We start from the raw sequence: 17,328 nt of genomic DNA on the forward strand, positions 1-17,328 counted from the left end.
GCTTTGTTCATGCCACATGTATATTATAATCGAGGTTGTGTACACTAATAATAATTTAAACCTTCTCCCCATTTAGCTAGGAACAGGTATCCTTGTATTCGCTGCCCTCTTTTCGCATCTCAGTCCAGCTCATGCTGCATTCAGCGGAGGTATTCGCGAGGACTCTCCAGAATCCCCCTCTCCTGCTAATACTGTAGAACAAAATAAAAAATAAACAGCCTATGTAGCTGCAGATGGCGCGCGAAAATCTTCTCTCTGCAAATCTAACATTATTGAAGGAGAGTCACTTCAATTGATTATGGTGATGACGTAGATGACCGTGCGGATACCGCAACGTACGTATGCAGGTACGCTTCGAGCTTCTCTGACATCATATTTAATGGCAAAATGTGAAAGCACGGTGTCTGCGCATAAAAGTAAGAGCATTAATTTTTGACGTCACTTTAACCTCACTTCTATTCCCAACCTCACACAAACTGAATCTCGTCGGCTAAGTTTCAGGTCGCGAAACCCTAACATCACAAACTGATCAGTCTCGAGCCTTGCATCTCATCGTAACCTCACCACACATGGTGAAGTTTAGGCTGACGTCAACGTCAAACCACAAGGGGGTGCCGACCCTCGATTGCGACTTAGCATGCTATAAAGCAAACGACAACTGATGAGAGAAGAAAGCAAGTACGAAGACACGAAGTTTAACCAGGATGCCATCCCGATTGGCTACCACATACTGAGAGAAAGAGTACAGGTCCTTAAAGAGGTAAGCGGGAGGAGCAATGGTACGTACACTTCGGCTTTCAAGAGCCGCTTGTGAGGCCGGCAGGCAGGTTACCGAAAACAAAAGAGCTAACTGCCTTGCTCTCCTTACCGGCATGAAACAAAAAAAAACATAAGCGAGCACGTCAAACGTTTAAACTAGCCTCGGCAAGACAGAGACGACATGAGCTTTCTTGGTATATACGTAAATTCTCCATCAAACGCAAACAAAATGTAATCATGTCGAAACCTTCAGAAAGCGCAACACTGAAAAAACGCGACACAAACGAAGGAAACACAGGACGAAAAAAAGCTTCTTGCGTTTTTGAAGCCACCCCTTTCCATAGGGGCGATTTTACGTGCAAGCCGGGTGAACTTCCCAAGCGTTGTAGTCCCACACAAGGGCCGAGCTTCAGGCAGGGGAGTCGCTTGTACCTCTTTTACCGGTTGGTGCCCGGCGCCATCAAGGCACACGAATGCACACGGCGCCTTTTACAGCCACGGTGGACGCTCAACTCACAACCACCTGTGGCAGGACATGCCGCCAGACTCTTTCACTTTCACTCCCGGCAACGCGGCAACGCGGCATGATGGCCGGGGGCCCCGCCAGGTGGACGCGGGTCAAGGGCCCCTCGCGAGGGTAAAGGCAGCTTTCCAGGCGTGGAATCCCCTTTCAAGGGTCCCCACTCGACCAGGGACTTCTGTGGTGGAACCGGTGGGTGCCCGGTGTTACGCAGATTCGAACCCCGTACCTCCCTCATACGAGGCGAGTGCTGCACCTCTGAGTCATTTCTGCGGTAAAAGTTCCTGCGTCTTAACAACCGCCCCTTCCCATAGGGGTGATTTCCCGTGCAAGCCGGGTGAACTTCCCAAGCGTTGTAGTCCCACACAAGGGCCGGGGCCGAGAGTCCTGTGTTCCCTTCGTTTGTGTCGCGTTTTTTTTCAGTGTTTCCCTTTTTGAAGGTTTCGGCATGCGATTTCACCAAATAGCCCAACTCGCCATTCTGCTGCAGAAAATGTAATCACCTAAGCGCTAGTTTAACGGGGTGGTCCACGTTTTTTGTGATAGCGTCACTGGACACACGTCTTCTGGTTGCCACGTGCGTACTTCAACGCATCTACTGGTCTTCGACTTCGCGGAATCCCGTGTACCATGCGCTGTATTTAAAGGACATGGAAACAGCCCCGAAGACGCCACATACCTTTGAAGTCAAATGAGTAGGAAATGCGATTGGGGAAGGTCGTTCGGGCTCCGCCCACCATAGCGTAGCCATCAACCTTGTCCAGGTCCAAGCTCAAGGCATCATACGTCTCGGAATCGGTGGCACCGATGAAGACGCCGACCTTGCGCCCACGCAGTGTGTCCGGGTCGTACCCAGCGTCGACTATGGCTTCGTACGATGCGCGCAGTAGCATCCGAGACTGGGGGTCCATCGCATCTGCCAGCTTGGGATGTACGCCGAAGAACTGCGCGTCGAACTTTGAGAGGTCCCGTATGGTTCCCACGCGTTCTGGCACGCCATGAATGCCTGCAAGAGATGGGACCATGCTCCAATTTTTTACCAGATTAAATACCTCTGAAGCGTTTATTTGTAAAGAAAAGAGCGCCCGTTCAACAGGCTAAAAGTGACTTATAAATGGTGGTGAATGACGTAACATAACTCGTAAGGGCTACCTGAGACTACATTACCAATCTGAAGCGAACGCCCTACCATGAACCTCACCTAAAGAGCAAAACCCCTGAAGACTGCAGCCGTTCCAGATTGTTAAAATTGCAGTCTTTCGTGGCATCTTTAACAGTACAGGAGATAATGGAGCGCTTATCTACCCTGGAAACCCTGGAGACCCCCTCCCCCCAAAATGGATCGGGACAGACTTCATAAAATAGCCATATACTCCCTGACATGCGGCCTAACATGGTTGCTGGGTCTGCATTGTATCCTTCGCTACGACCTCCAAGACTAAACCATGATCCAAGACTGAGTATGAGTAACAAAAGCAACTCCCGGTGTCTATAGAGAACTTTCTTTGTTGCAACCCTTTTTTTGCCTGTATTCATCCTTACCCCCATTTCTAATCACCCATTCCCCCTGCGGCAACCATGCGTCCTCCTGTTCTACGTTAAAAGTGCTACTCCTACCACAATTACTATTAGTGATCGTGACTGCCGCTGCTCGATTGCAAAGGTAGTCGCGGTACGTGCGCCGTCGATATATGGTAACGTAGAGGAAGCGCGCAGCTAGGCCGAGATGGAGGAACGCCGTTGCTATACAGTCGATCCCGGATATAACGAACTCCAAGGGGATCGTAAAATAGTTCGATATATCGATAATTCGAAATATAAAATATGCCTACCTGAAGCTTACCTGAATACTCCGCACATCACTGAGAGCTTTCGGAGATCGTGACAAGCGGTTTGTAACCGACTTGTTCTCCAAAGCACGAAAAATACGAAACACAGCGCAACGACCACGGCCATTTATTTGGCATGAAAAAAGTCCGTGAGCTTGGACTGCTTCTTCTTTTGCGCCATGAAGTTCATTAAACTGTCTTCAAGTTTGCTGACGCTGTCCAAATGCGAAAGTCCGGCGCCTTCCATTGCGCCGCAACAGCGGCGAATCACGCTGAACGCCGACGCAAGCTCAGCTCAGAAATCCAACTTCTTACGTTTTTTTGCGTCCATGGCTCCGAAACGCGTGACCCGGCGCCGCAAAAACAAAACAAACACGCACCACACTTCACGAGTTTCCCGACGGAGCAACCACTGCCACTGGCCAAGCGGCGAGAGCGGACCACTCCGCCGCTCAAGCAAACAGGCTCAAGCGCGCAGAAACTGGATTTTCCTTCCTCCTCAACTGTCTCTCGCCCGCAATCTCTCGCCCGCGTTCTTTACCACGCGGCTGAGGCGTCCAAGGTCACTCTAGCGACGCGACGGAGCCTCTCTCTCACCGAGCGCGGGAGCGGAACCTTCCCAGGAGGAGCGGCGAAGCGCACTTGCAGGGGCGCTTGACGCGCGGGAGTGTTCGAAATACGCATGTGGCGGTGACCGGGAGTTCGATACACGCGTACAACAGCGCTATACTTTTGCATGGGATTTCCAAGGGGATGTTTAGACTGTTCGATATATACAATAATTCGATATATCCGGGTTCGTTATATCCGGGATCGACTGTAGTTACAAGTAATGACTCAGTTGTTACGGCCCTCAGCGTTCGTGTTGTTGTCTTCTGCTTTTTGTACCGTCAAGTGCGGGCCGTTCCAACGTTATGAATTGATAAATATAAACCAGACCTAATTATCGACTCTTTTACACTTTATTACAACACTGGCGAATGCAGAAAACTGAAGTGCGCTTACATCTTGTCCATATGTGCTTCCCGACTGACACTTCGGCTGCGCGCCGCTAAACAATATAAGAAAGTTTTCTTGGCCCTGATGGCAGTGATTAGCACTTGTAAAGAAGGCAACAGTGGTATTAAGTGACTGATTGTAGGGTTTAATGCATCCCCGCAACGCAGGCGATTAGGCGCGCCGTAGTGGAGGGCTCCGGATTATATTTGACCACCTGCGTATCTTAAGGTGCGCCGAAATCTCCTACACACTGGTGTCTTTTGCTTTTTGCCTCGATCAGAAAAGCGGCTACCGCGGCCGGGCAATCGAACCCGCCTCCTCGTAGCAACACTGGTAACGCACTATTATTTGAACCAAGGAGGAGGAGTAGAAAAACGAACGGAACAGCCGAGGGGTTATCGAGGCTTAGAGCCCGCATTGCTACTCGACACTGAGGAAAGGGGTGTCGATGAAAGAGAGGACAGGCGAAAAAGGGGGGATAGGAGCGGGGCCGCGCACACACTTTACTCCCTTTGTGGGCACTATAGTCTTTCATCCAAGTGTGTGTCCTTCATGAAACGCAGAAGAGCTTTTGTTGCCTTCTGCGAATTTGATTGTAAGGGTCGATGTCCTAGAATATTCTCTAGTTTGAACGGTTGATCGTCCAATCGGCTGAACCCGGCGGCCAAAACACGTCTTTCCGATGAATACGCAGGGCAACAACAAAGCACATGTTCGATTGTCTTTTAAACCTCCCGGGCGTCGCAGTGGGCACTACCGGCCATACCGATGAGGAAGGAGTAGGCTCTCGTACAGGCCACTCTCAACCACATTCTACAAAGTGAAGTAGACTGTGATCGAGACAGCCCACACGGAAGACGGCGCTGAAGTAGAGGGTCCTGGTTGTGGAGGCGCGGATGCACAAAGTCCGGTGTATTCCAGTGAGTAATGGAGGTCCTGCGCGCTAACTGACGAGGCACCCTAGCTGCATCAGTCTTTGAAAGCGGAAGCACGATGGTGCTTTCCCTGTCATGGCCTGTCCGGGCAACGTACGCACGTACGTTATGGGGGACGATAATGTGCTGCATGTCGAGACGAGTGTGCAACATGTCAAAACGACAACAAACGTTTTGATAAACAACGCGGCCACCAAGCCGCACCAAACCATCTCCGCGACCGAAACAGCTAATGGCCGCCATAAGTAACGCCCCATGCTGACTGATATAATTGCTGTGCGCGAGATTTTATTTTACTAATCTTGGCAACTTCTTTCTCTCCAACCGAAGGCGAAATATATTTATAAATAATACTTTCACTTTAATTACGGTCGTTCAAACGCTGCGCTTTCGTGTTCTTTTTTTTAGTTCTTATAGGATCCTGCTCACGACACTGCTCACTCGGCGGGCCGGCCCAGATAACGGGAGTTCTGGGAACACTCTCGCTCCCGTGTGTGTTCTATGGCATGTTCATTAAACTTGCTCCCTGCTTTCGCCTCAATGAAACTCGCACCCGAGTGTGTTTCTATGGCATGTGCATTAGCTCAGAATGGGTAAACTGCGCTAAGTAAGACGCTACACAGAAGGAGGCTGGGCGAACGTGGCGTTCGCTGGGACGAACGTGGCGTTCATTCATGGTGAACGCACCGTTCTCTTCGCCGGGCGCTACACGAGTCACGTTGACCGCAACGACCCAGCGCTGCATGCATGGGAGGCTGCGGGGGTGGTTGGCTGCCTCGGCCGCAGCGGCGGTGGCGACCTCTGTCGGCGCCCGCAGGCGCCAACAGCGGGCCCGGCGAATCACTCGATGCGCTTCGAGGGGTGTGTCGCCGGGCGTGTGTCTCCGTTCAAAACGTCATTTCTGCATCCTCCACGAAATCGCTGGAAGAAAGTAGGATGATCAAAATTAAGTCGAGAGGTTTTAGGGGCGAAGCTCCTCTTGCTCGGGACCCGCCGCGGTGGCTCAGTGGCTAAGGCGTTGCGCTGCTGAGCACGAGGTCGCGGGTTCGATTCCCGGCCGCGGCGGCCGCTTTTCTAATGGAGGCGAAAAGCAAAAACGCCCGTGTGTACGAGATTTCGGCACACGTTAAAGATCCCCATGTGGTCAAAATTAATCCGGAGCCCTCCACTACCGCGCGCCTCATCGCCTGCGTTGCGTCGGCGCGTTAAACCCCACAATCAATCAATCAACCTCTTGCTCGGGCCCTGTCCCGGCCGTACACGGCAGACCTATGATGATTGTGGCAGGATCCCCCTAGGGATTGGCCAACCAAAGATTGGCCGAAGAGGTCAAAACGTTCAACGCGTTCGTTGCTACCCAACAAGGAGTAGAGGAAGAAGAAGAGGTTGTCGTTCGTCGCCTGCGAGCTGAAGACACGTACCGGGGGTACGCGACACAAGACGCTCTGCAGAAGGCGACGGCCAAGGTGGCTAAAATGTCACACACCGAATTCGCCAACTTATCCATGGAGATCCTCATCGTCCCAAACAAGCCCTACATAATCACCACAAACATCGACGTCGTCGACGGGCTTGTCAACGGAGTGGTGGAAAGCTTGACGTGTCGAGTCTTTATATGATGTGTGGGCGATGTTTCACGGTTTTACCGATAAGCATTTTAGCTTCGCCCCTCTCATCATCATTCACTTCGTGGAGATGGCGGGATTTTTTTTTTAATTAGGCGATTAGATTTACGTAAAAACCACCTCTGCCGTGAGGTTATGCGCCCAGGGGGACACAGAATGAGGTGGTAACTATTTATGTCGGTGGCCTAATTAACTAAGATTGAATAATATCTCTTAAGCGGCTGCAGTAAGCAGGCATGTTTTTATTGAAAAGTTAGACGCAGTCGTGTTTCTACCCAATTTCATTTGGCAGAATTCTTCTAGCGCATCCGTGCGGCCAGACATCGAACTGCGAAGTTTAATTGCCGTTTGCATGATTACGCCTACTAGACAGTGAAGACCGGCGTAAAGCCCCTCCCTTTTGTTCTGTGTTTCGATAGCGATTCCGAGTACTGCAGATTGGGATAACACTAGCCAAGACTGAAAGGGTGCCAGTTATCACCTCTTCCTATGCATCCACGCCGTTGTCAAACTAAAAACCGTGCACAGCAGGCACGTCACAAAAGGGAGGAGCTTTGCGCCGGTCCTCACTGCCTCGCATGAGTAATCATGCTAACGGCAATTAAACTTGGCAGTTCGGTATCTCAGCGTACGGATGCGCTAGAAGAATTCTGCCAAATGAAGCTGCGTAGAAACATGATGCGTTAAACTTTTCAATAGAAACATGCCTGCTTTCTGCAGCCGGTAAAAAGTTAATTATTCAATATTAGGTAATTATGCCACAGACATAAATATTTCCCACCTCATTCTGTGTCCCTTTAGGCGCATAACCTCACGGCAAAGGTAGTCTTCACGTACATCTAAGCACCTAATTTAAAAAACCTGTCGATTTAACTTTGATCACCCTGTATATACGTACCAATTTCTGCTATGCGTGCTTACACCCTACGACATGACACCGTACGTTTTCCCGGGAAATTTAAATTTGACCTTTGAAAACCGGCCAACGGATGTTTTCCGCCCTGGCTGATGGTTCGTTAAAAATATTCACGTTACATTGCGTTGCTAGAAGGATGCTCTAGATGCCATAAACAGTTTTCTAAGTAGGATTCGTTGCAAACGGCTTTCTACGGGGTTAAAAAGACATCGCGCAATAACGACTCTCCACCGGTGAAACCACGTTTTCCTACAAATCGAATTCAATTAAAAGTGTAAGGTGGAAAAAAAAACACTCGTATTTCCAGTTCTGGTTCCAACAGCGGAACTGATTAAACTTGAGTTGAATTCATGCCTGGCGTGGATCAAAACCCGACGCAGCAAAGTGGAAAGGAGGAAAATGCTAGGCCAAGAAGTGTGAGGGGAAGTGGCGAGGAGGCAAGGCGCCGACAAGCAGGTGTGGAGAGTGCGCGCCTCAAGAAAAAAACTGTGCCAGTGGTTGGAATCGAACCTCGGTCCCTCGCGTTACGAAACCGCCGTCTATCCGACTCCGCTACAATCGCTTTTTTTCTTTATTGCCTGGATTCGACAATTCACAACACATCACAGATCAACAGCGTAAATAATATACGACAAACACGTGGTGAGGCGGCCTGACTTAGGCCTAGTGATGTCCTTTAAAACTCTTTCAATGACGTAAGCTGCTCTATCTTTGGCAGCCACACAGGCGATACCTCTTGAGATTTAATTACCTCTACATAACGACCTACACTTTCTCTGAAGTACTGCTTTGCGGAACGGGCATCTACGTCGTTGTACAGTCTTGCTGTGCGTGAGCGCCATATGCTGTGGAGGCCCAGCGCCATGACTAAGTCATAAGGCATTCCACCCTCTTTGCCTACGGAGAGATACCGCATGCCATGAGGGTTTAGCGGGAAGTCTTTGCAAAGTGTCCTCTGTAAAACGTCCCAAAAATATACGCCCTCTCAACAATGCAAAAAAACGTGGTCTATCGTCTCCGGCGATTTGCAGCTGAAGCAATCTGTCCCCCATGGCACAAAAAGCCCCCTTTCTTCCATAAAAGTCCGGACTAATAATGTTCCCGTGTGTAGCCGAAAGAAAAAAGATTTTACTCCAGGCTGTACTTGCATTGTTTTCACCCTTTTGAGCACATCCTGCCCACCGGACGCATCGTTCTGAACACGTTGTTTTTGCACGGCGACGTGAAGGCTAGACCGTTCAAGGTCGAGGATTTCAGGGATGCTCTCACACGGACTGGTTTACTCTCCGAGGTTGTCGCCTTGTGGGCCTACCAAATCAACCATGTGTGGGCGATAACTTTCAACAGTGCCGAGGCGACGAAGAAGATGTTGGCTGTCAACGAGTTTCAAGTCAGGGGCCGGCGGTGCCTCGTAATCGACCCGCAAGACCATCAGGTCAGACTCAAGCTGCACTGGCTGTTGCACGGCGACGCCGACGAAGACATCCGAGCAGCGTTCTCGCCGTATGGCAAAGTGACTGAGGTGAATAGGGAACGCTGGCGCGTCCAAGGCGTCGCTGACAAAGGGTCCACGACTAGGTCAGTGCTGTTGAAACTGAAAAAGGGCGTCAAGTTGGAGGAGCTCCCGCACCAGATAAGGGTGGCTGGGGGTGACGAGGTCGCTCCAGCAGACGCGGTAACCATGACAGAGACCTTCGAAAAAAGCGCCGAAAATCGCTCTGAAGCCGAGGCCGCAGGAGCATCGTTGGAAAGACAAACAGAAGCAATGGAAACCAACCGAACTGAGACTGCGACGGGGTCCGCCAAACGCCCACACGTCGATTCGGAAGAAGGAAAAGACAACGCAGCTGGGGACGCCAACATCGGAGAGCCACCAGTGAAAGCAACGCAGACGCGGCGGTCGACGCCGAGGAGCCGGCCTCCTGAGCGACTCCGCTACAATCGCATTCGGGCGCTCAACACTTCCTTTGGGTTCGTAGCACGGCTGTTGGTTTTGGACCATGGCTGAGTTGAAGTGGACTTAGCCATAGTCCAAAACCAACGGCCGTGCTACGAAACCAAAAGAAATGTTGAGCGCCCGAATGCGATTATAGTGGAGTCGGATAGACGGCGGTTTGAAGTGGACTTTGAGTTAAGTGGAGTTGAAGTGGACTTTGGCAGTGTGGATTCTGGATTTAAGAAGGGCGGATTGTGGACTTTGGTTTGACTCAGTTTGCATAGAGAAAGTTTCACTTTTAACTGCGGAGCTGTTCAAGCTTAGGTTCTAGCCGTGTGGGGCGCCCCCCAGAAATCGCCGGAGCAAAGTGGAGAGGAGGAAAGCGTTAGTCCCGAAAGTGTGAGGGGAAGTGTAGAAGAGGGGCAAGGAGCCGACGAGCAGGTGTGGAAAGTGCGCGTCACGGCACAGCTGTTCGGTTGGGGAGTCGCGCCTCGGGAATTAGCTGCGCCCAGTGATGACGTGTGCTCCGACGTGCAGATGTTCGCCTAGTTGAGAGAGACGGCGTACGCTCGGCGGCAACAGTGGCTGATCTACCGAGACGCTTACTGGCAGACCTAAGAAAATCCAAATTAAAGTTACTCAAGACCACTAGCTCCGCTTCTCGCCAAGTCTTCTAATCTCAATTGCGACTGTGACCGACTTTTTTTTGCTTTCGTAATTTCCTCAAACTTCGTGGTGCTTAGAGTCTTGGACAGCTAAGAGAATCATTTACACGGTTAGAAACTCAAAGCAAAAAAAAAAAAAATCAGCACATGCCTGGGGGCCAACGAGCCTTGTTCTCTGTGACGAGGTCAACGCCAGCATACAGCTTCTCCTTGAATTCGGTGAGGTTGTCCGCTTGCGGGAAATAAGCCGAAAAGCCAGTGATAACAATATCTTCGTCCCTCATGGTTCCCTGCACAAAATCGGTAACACAATATAAACACGAGGTGGTATACAGTTAACAATAAAAATAAACAGCCATAAGTTTGGCGCAGCCTTAAAACCAAGACGGTGGTGTTCACAGTTTCATTCAAGTTTGTTGTTTGGACATGGCCAACAGCAGCACAGGGCACTCTGAATGAAGGAAGGCACTTACGGCGCAAGCTCACATTGCGGCTACGCACCCCTTTCAAACGAGTGGGATGCCGTTAAACTTGTTCGTGACACACAAAGGATTATTGAAGTAACACCTAATAGATGTATAAAAACTGCATAGTTATTTGGCCCCGTAAGAGTCTAGAACGTATGGGCAATGTTCTCAGTTTTCTCGCTCATTTGCCGGCAATTATTTTTCAAGATAAATGTGCTTCCAAAAGGAACGTTTCCTCCGCAACAGCTTCAGGGCCAATTTGCTGATGTGCCCTTTGACGGAACCCTGGTAAGTACACAGTGCAGATACAAAAAGCGAAAAGCACACTTCTCATGCATGAAAAAACGCAAACGTGGATATTCAATGACACGTTGGAAATGACTCCGACGTCCTGCCTAAAGTTCGGGGGGTGGCCGCGAAGGTCGCTGGCTGCATTCTCTTCTTCATGCCTTCTCACATTAACTAATGCTTACACATAAACTAATGAACTAAATCAGCGGTTCTTAACCCTCAGCATACCAGAAGCCCTTTTGGGTTTGCAAAAGTGAATAAGGGAGTTATATAACAGCGCGGGAAGCAGAACTACAGAAAGGGCACACAGACAGGGCGCTGACTAACAACTGATTTTATTCTCACTGAACGGGCAATAAATAGAAATAGATAAGGGACACGTGATATGCTTCTTCGGGAAAGATATAACAACTAAACGAAATAAAAATACAATCACTTCTAAAAGGTACAGTAATCTACATTACTAAGACAATCGTAGCAACTAGCACGTCTTGTATCACAGCCCTACTTATCTACAGTATCACCAAGAAAGGGAATTTCTTTCCCCGTGAATTTCTTTCCTAACGAAGCATGTCACGTGTCTCTTATCTATTCCTTTTTATTGCCCGTTCAGTGGCAATAAATGGAGTTGTTAGTCAGCGCCCTGTCTGTGTGCCATTTCTGTAGTCCTGTTTCGCGCCCTGTTTCGCAACTCAGTTATGTACCAATTGGCCCACCTTCAATCCGTGTTGCAGTGAATAAGAGACCCTGCAACACTTTTTCAACTTTTTTTTTGAAATCTTCAATGCTTCAAGAACGTACTCAACCAACACATCCGGTACTTAGATAAGGTGGTCGCAAAGTACCTCAGCCAAAAATTACTGCTGAGTGCCCTGCAGGTATCTTAGAAACGTGCTCAAAAGATTTGTCTCTCTTTCCTGGTCTTCGCGTTCTTTGACCGCTGGAATTAGGTCATTACAGCGGTGTAGCGGCTATTGGTCGACTTTTTTCTAGTTGTCGCAATGAACTCAGTGATAGCTACTTTAAAAAGAAAGCCACAAAAGCTAAGCAGAAGAGTAAGGCGTATGTGCTGCGAAGATCAAATCACGCCGTGCCGCTCTGTGCTGACGATAGCCATAACTATAGCGCTTGCAGTGCTTCCAGACGTGAAGGAAAGAGTGGAATCGTTTATCGGAAGTATTGTAGAGTCTCTTTAAGGGACCACTCGACGGAGTATCTCGATAAGCGTCACATTATCGACACATTTCAGCTGAAACCGCTGTGCCCTTTAGCATGTCCGCCCCTTGTGTCCGGGTTTCCTGCACAGTTATAGTGCCACGTGGGAATGCCTAGTTGTTCCGAGGCTGCAGATTTTGTCAAAAATGACAAGGTGCACCTCGCAGACCCTTTAGGTGATTTCACGGAATACCTGATGTCAGCGGACGTCCATTTGGGAGCCGCTGTTACACAAACGCTCTTATTAGCGACCTACACAACTGCGCGAGGTGACGCGCAGAGAGCAGCCACATTCGAGCCTCGGACAAGACTCCTGTGGTGTCCCTTTAAACTTATTTGTACTGCCCTATAGCTTACACCTTCAGTGAACGAATTTGAATGACGATACGGAATATGGAAATGGAAGTGATCGGTTGGAACGACTTCCACGTCTTTGTGACGCGCATTTGTACAATAACGTAATATGGAGGTTTTTTTTTTCTGCTGTTACGAAAAGAATCCTGAACACCATACTTTACCAGGGTCTGTTGACACCACCACATTTTCTCACATTTTCGGCAGTTGCACTGCACAAAAATGCTGCAAAAAAGCCATTCCATTCCCGTTCTTTGTGACAGTTAATACTGCAGAAAGAACGCGTGTCGTCCTAAAATTGTTGACCACGAAGGAACGGCCAAAAAATTGGCCCCAATCCACGCTGTGAAGGCGGTTGGAAAGGAAAGCTTCAAACGACACCCACAACAACTGCCCATGCGACGCCACTTGAATTGACAAACGTGGCTCTACAAAGAGTGAAACCAGAGATTCTGCCAGCCGGTTCCTGGAATTCACCGGGGCGGCGTCCCGAACGCAGCAGCAGCGTCGGCCACGGCCGGGCTAGAGCGGCGGACGCCGCCGCTGTAGCCCGGCCGTGAGTCCGGAGAAAGAAAACGGAGAGGAGCGTCTTTCCAAAGGGTGAGACAGCGGAACCTAGCCATCGTGATGTGCTAACTTTGTGCTACACCACCGCGAGACACCAGCGCAGACACCGAAACAATTCGGCATGCGAGCTTAGGGATTCCCATTTAGGCCAATTCAAAGTAGTTAGTTTAGTAAGCTTGAGAATTGCGAGAAAGCTGAGGGAACTTTTATAATCGGTATTTATCAGAACCAGTTGCTACGTTCGCCTTTTGTAATACCTCTTAAACGAGAACTGAATCGGTAATCACCAATTTAGAAAACGGGTTCCCATTCGTGCAAGCACTGCGCTAAAGGTAGCGTTTCTCTAGAGGCCAGGTGTTTGTTACGTGGTTTGCACATTTTGTTTTCCCGGCCTGCAAACAAAGCCTTAACGTATGTTTCCCGTACGACCACTTAATTCGGTCGGGTGCGGGTTACTCTGGAGGTGCTGTCGAACAGGTTGTTCAAGCTGTGCGAAGGCACCACGCAATAAACGCGGAGCTGCACCAAAACAGGCCCAAAACAACCGTCGCTAAAGGAGGCGACAAAGCCATACTGAAGACGCCGCCGCAGGGAAGCAGGCACTTCCGCTCGGGGAACGCTTGGTAAGTTCGCGGCGCCATCTCTAGTGTGCTCCGTGAGTGAAACCGTCCACCCCGCCGCCGCCTCGGCCGCGTTGGGAGTTTGTTGTCCCGCACGCCACTAAAGAACCGTTCGCTGGTAGAGCTATAGAAAGCTTTGCTTTAAAATAGTGACGCCAGGACGGTCATCAGGGTAGTTTTTTGCTAAGTTTACCGTAGTCTATTAGCGAGAGCCCGAAATGTCTAAGGGGGCATGGCATGTCGAGGATAGTCACCCCGAAGAAAGTGACCGCGGTTGCAACAGGAAACATGACCAAATTGCAGATATCAATCACTGTCCCTGTACGTAACTCCACACTCGAGATGACCTCGAGGTTCAGGGACGCTTCCTGACACCGATGGGGAAATTCCAGCGGGACGGAAGGGAGACGGACACAGCGATACTTCTCTACATCTCCAATAGGAAGTTTAACCGGTCCCACCCGAGTAAGTAGATAAATTGGTCATTCCTCAAAATTTTCGTTTCTCTGTGAGAACGCTGGCTAAACACTCGTTAAAATTGCAACCGTCGCAGAACTAGTCTGTCCTAAACGATCCTACGTGCAATCCTTGTACCGCTACTGCAAATATTTGTTGACCTGCGAAAACTCTTTCAATTTTTAATGTCGCAGCCAAGGAGTACCAAACACCCAAATTTACTCCGTTATTCAATTTCTTGTTGTAAAATGATCTTATGACTTTTAGTTTAGTTTTTTTTTTTTTACTGGTAGTTATATATCTACCTCTGCGTTCCCCGCTTGGCGGCTTTCTTGTCCATCATGCGCTCTGTATCAGGCAATGCTAGAAGCACCTTAAGATGTACATTACGACACTAAAAAGTGAAGGAAATCTTCAAGTCTTACCCAAACGCGCAAGACTTGAAGGTAGCGAAGATGTACCCAACCTTCACGACCATAACGACGGTTTCAGTCCGAGACTGCAGCCGATTTACTTGGTCTTCGCTGCCGCAACGACCTTTACTCCATCGCTGATGCTATAATTGTGAGCTTCCTTAATTTTTTGGAAGTGATAATCGTTGGTGATCACCTCGGAGAGACATACGCTATGACGTGTTTTTTTCTCGTTCCGAGCAAGTGTTTTGACGATTACGGTGAACGCAGGAGTTTTTTTTTTTTTTTTGCCAATATGGGTCAATCTCCCGAAGTGGCTTGGCTTGGCTTCACAAACGTGCGCCGGGGACGATGGACGATCGCCGCGAGGCACAGCACACAAGCGGTCGTCATTTCCTTAGTTTTTTAACGCGTTCACGTGCGTGCGCTCTCATGCGCTCGGCATTTTCTAGGTAGTTTTAACTGCGGGCACTAAATTATAATGATTTGCTCAACAGAGCACTCCCAAGGAAATCCCCAACTACTGGCTATTAATAAAGACATAGGCTATAGGATTCTGAAAAGAAGCAGCTTCATTTACGGCGTTTAGCGCAGCGCAAGCAGTTGGTACATTCATACCTTCTGAGAACGTCCAAGAAGACCCTTAGAGTGGACACAAAACCCTGGTGAGTGCGTACGTTCGAAATAAAAAGCTGTCTACTCGAGTCGTGTATAAAAGAGTGCCATAGCGCGTGTTGTTCATAGCATCCTTCTGAGGTGTTCTTGCTATTATGAAAAGAGAAAAATGTTCACAGCAGAGATTAAACCGGCAAAGCATATGAAAGGTGAAAACAGTTCGCAGACGTGAAACAGATGCACTATCACTCTGCTATTATAACCTCCTGTAACCTTGACCGCTTGTCAGAGTCTATGTAATTTGATTTTAATTAAAGCTGAAAGTTGGGCTGTCATGTCTTATCGTGAGTTACGAGTCCAAAGTACACGTTTCAGTTGAAGACTAGCGATCGTCCTGTCTGCTCCTTTCTTTGTTCCTGTTTTTTTCGCTGCTAATACGGTTTCTAACTAGTTTGCTTTTGTAGAAAATGATTGCAAAAAGATTGCAATTCGTTTGTCGGTATCCGCTTCGAATATGGGGTCCGGAGTACATGTAATCAAGCCACGTGTCCAACTTTCGCAGCATGTACACGGCTGAGCTTCGTATATTGCTGTGCCAAGCAGCGAAAAAAATCTTTTCATAAACGACACACGTAACATATAAGGTTATAGACGAGTGGAGACCACAGCGAAGCATCTAAAGACGCTGCAGTACACACGCTGACAAAACACTTTGCGAGTTTGTAAAGCATTTGAGTGTGCCGGAGTGAATGTGCCCTTAATTACGATGATATTCTTGTGCCATTTTGTAGGAACACTTCTCCTTCCCCAAATCGCAATGCATACTTGTAGTTTAGTTCTCGAAGTGTTCAACGTACTTCTATCATTCGGTAAACACCTACTTGGTGCAACGACAGCAGGAGAAAGAAAACGTTAGAGCTTACGCCTGTCGCACGCTTTCAAAAGCTTGAATAAACTATTCTGCTAACGAAAAAGAATGTCTGGCTGTCATTAGGCCCATAACCAAACTTCGCCCAGGCCTGTAGGGCCCCCACCCCTTAAAGGAGCCATGAAGAGAAAACAAAAGTTTGTTTTATTCGAAAGATTAGGTGTTTCATAGTACCCCAAGCGCTTTCCCGGAAGCAAATGATGCTTTATTCACTGAGAAATAAGGCAATTGAAGCCAAAATTTTAAATCTCCCGCTAAAATTGAACATTCCGTGACGTGTACAATGGCGTCATAGAGCCGGTTCATGAAACAGATACTTAGTATGTCGACTCCATATAGCACCCACACGCGGGAGTCGATCGAGACGGCGGCCATTTTAAAAATACTAGTAAAACCTAGTGCACCCGCAGCCCTAGTCATGGAATCGCCTGATCCGGAGAACAAAACTCTCGCCGAGGAGCTCGGGCTTGCATTTAACAACCTCACACCACTAAAACGCTCAATGCTTCTAAGCGCACGAGCGGCAAGAGTTGTGGGATACGCGGTGGACGGGAAAGCGACCATTCCGCGATAGCCACAACAGACGAACGCCCAGCCGTCGGCACCGCTGCCTCGTCAGCCCCGTCGCGACGGACGAATATAGACTGGTACGTATGTGCCGTATTTTGATTACGGTTAATAATAGTTCAATTTCAGTAGCAGTATCACTTATGCAAGTTGGCCGGTGTCGTGTATGGAAAGCCGTTCGCGCGAGCTCTCTGCTTCGACCAGAAAGATACGAGCGTCAATGCGCGGTGTTTACGGCATTTTTTTCCCCAAGGTCAGAGCGATTTGACGAAGTCGGCGACGAGCGCCAGCATGTCCCAGGAGTGAGCTAACGTAAGGGTCCCTGCCGTAATCACTTCCTCGGAAATGAAGCGAGCACACTCGTACTTCCGTTAGCTCTCTTTCTCCTCCGTTTGCAAAGTTCACAAAACGTAGCCACTTGCTTAGGTTCGTCGTTGGGCAGCACATGAAAGGAGATCTCCTCACCGGCGGGGATGTCGCACTCCCTCGACGATTTACCCGTACTACATGGGCATTTCAAAACGCAGCAACGAAATTTCATTGTAAAGTACTCGAACAAACTGAAGTTTTCAGTGGTTGTAAACTGGAAACGAGCTCGTAACGACAGCAGCAAGCCAACACCATTCGAAACTTACGCGACGACTGGCACTA

At 49.0% G+C, this 17,328-nt stretch overlaps 1 pseudogene across 1 annotated transcript in view; it reads right to left on the minus strand.

Moving 5' to 3' along the window:
* The window catches only part of LOC144138001 (fatty acid synthase-like), an 82,006-nt pseudogene extending 66,733 nt beyond the window's left edge, over positions 1–15,273 (minus strand). Inside the window, exons 1-3 of the transcript XR_013315797.1 lie at positions 15,186–15,273; positions 10,336–10,474; positions 1,959–2,285 (exon numbers count right to left, since the gene is read on the minus strand). The product of XR_013315797.1 is annotated as a fatty acid synthase-like (transcript). The remainder of the gene's footprint in view (positions 1–1,958; positions 2,286–10,335; positions 10,475–15,185) is intronic.
* Between the last annotated feature and the right edge of the window lie 2,055 nt (positions 15,274–17,328).

This window comes from Haemaphysalis longicornis, unplaced genomic scaffold (assembly GCF_048455015.1).
Source record: "Haemaphysalis longicornis isolate Haplotype H1 unplaced genomic scaffold, Haemaphysalis longicornis Haplotype H1 scaffold_5, whole genome shotgun sequence".
Taxonomy (NCBI): domain Eukaryota; kingdom Metazoa; phylum Arthropoda; class Arachnida; order Ixodida; family Ixodidae; genus Haemaphysalis; species Haemaphysalis longicornis.